The sequence below is a fragment of the Myotis brandtii genome, unplaced genomic scaffold (genome assembly GCF_000412655.1).
Source record: "Myotis brandtii unplaced genomic scaffold, ASM41265v1 scaffold53, whole genome shotgun sequence".
NCBI lineage: Eukaryota > Metazoa > Chordata > Mammalia > Chiroptera > Vespertilionidae > Myotis > Myotis brandtii.
This window is the reverse complement of record NW_005369942.1, coordinates 5,116,977-5,118,822: the sequence shown is the minus strand read 5'-3', so window position 1 is coordinate 5,118,822 and position 1,846 is coordinate 5,116,977. Positions and strand designations below refer to the sequence as shown.

Here is a 1,846-nt window from a genome sequence, read left to right as displayed (position 1 = left end):
ATTTGGTTAATTCTAGTAAAAAAAGACCCTCTAAAATAATATGGTAGTGATAGTAAAAATCATCATATTTTTTACATAGAGGTACATTTCCTCATTAATTTGAATATAGGAACATTTCTTATAACAATAAAACTTCAAAATCCAGACACAAGTACACTTCTGTCTCCTAGCATAGTCTACGGTAGGGGACAGTCAGGTTGCACTCCATGAGGCTCTCCAGAGACCCGTTTCTTTATTCTTAATTCCCTGCTCTCCTCCAAGGTCCTTCCTCCTCTGCTTGATAGAAGCTCGCTCACTAGCCCAACTTTTGTTTTCTTTCTGAATAAAGAAAGAAGGAAGCCCAGCCTTCATGGCTCAGTGGTTGAACACAGACCTGTGAGCCAGGAGGTCCTGGTTAGATTCCCAGCCGGGCCATATGCAGGAGCAGCCAATCAATGGTTCTCTCTCATCATTGATGTTTCTATCTCTCCCTTTCTTCCTCTCTGAAATCAACAAAATGTATGTTTTTACAAAGAAGGAAAGTAGGACGGTTGACGGTTGATGGGTTCTGACAGTGGACTCCTGCGAGCGGCGGGCTGGTGCGTGCGGTTGACTTTCCTTCGCTATGTCTTCTCACAAGACCTTCAGGATCAAGAGGTTCCTGGCCAAGAAACAGAAGCAGAACCGGCCCATTCCGCAGTGGATCTGGATGAAAACGGGGAACCGAATCCGGTACAACGCCAAGCGGAGGCACTGGAGACGGACCACGCTGGGCCTGTGAGGAAGCGCCCGTCGCGCTGCTTGCGTCCCGCATCCACACGTTCCTGAAACGGTCGCTACTATCTGGACAGTTGGACGTGTTGGGGGGGAATTGTTGGAAGAATGAGATTTTTCTCTCTGTGAATATTTTCCTGCACTCATAGGTCGGTTCGGTAATAAATATGTGAGACCTTAAAAAAAAAAAAAAAAGAAGGAAAGTAGAAGATAAACATTTTGATTTTTAAAATGTGTGACCCTAAGCTGCTCCTAAGCCAATCAATGGTTCTTTTGAGCTCGGCGTGTCAGCATTTTGAAAAACCCTAACTTAACTCCGGTGCCGTGTCACATATAGAAATTTTTTGATATTTGCAACCATAGTAAAACAAAGACTTATATTTTTGATATTTAGTTTATATATTTAAATGCCATTTAACAAAGAAAAATCAACCAAAAAAATGAGTTCGCGTGTCACCTCTGACACGCATGTCATAGGTTCGCCATCACTGTATACCATCGGCTTGAATTTATTCACATAGACTCATCTAGCAGTACGACAGGTTGGGGAGGGGAGCTTCTAGCTTTGCACAGAGTCCTATGGTCATGTGGAGTGAGGGGAAAACGAAAGATCTGTCATAGGAGAAAACCAGTAGGCTTAAAAACAGAAATAATCAATGTGATTTCTAGAGGGGTGGGGTATTAGGGAGTGAATGGATAGTGAAAGGAACTCTTGATTTTCATAATTAAACTGTCCTATGTTTTTATTTAAAAATCACATTTCATGTAGTATTTTGATTATATTTTTAAACACAAAATAATACATAGCATTAGGAAACATTAAGGGGAAAAATCAAAGGAGAATAAGCAAAAGCAGAGAGTCAAGGAAAAACATGTACATTTACAAATATGTAGTGTTGTAGGAGTTTCTGATACCAACAATTGGCAACTAGAACTTTGTATAGTTTTTGGAGAAAGAAGCACAGAGTTCCCTAATTTTTCTGAGGTTAATAAAATAGAAGTTCTCTCTTTTCTTCAGCAGCTACAGCATGGCCATTTAACATTTTTTTAATCTTAAAGAATGATAAGGTAAATAAAAAGAAGCTTTAAACAT

At 40.1% G+C, this 1,846-nt stretch overlaps 1 pseudogene; it reads left to right on the top strand.

Annotated features, from left to right (window-relative positions):
- Positions 1-604: 604 nt before the first annotated feature.
- Positions 605-760, top strand: LOC102251451 (annotated as a pseudogene).
- Positions 761-1,846: the final 1,086 nt, after the last annotated feature.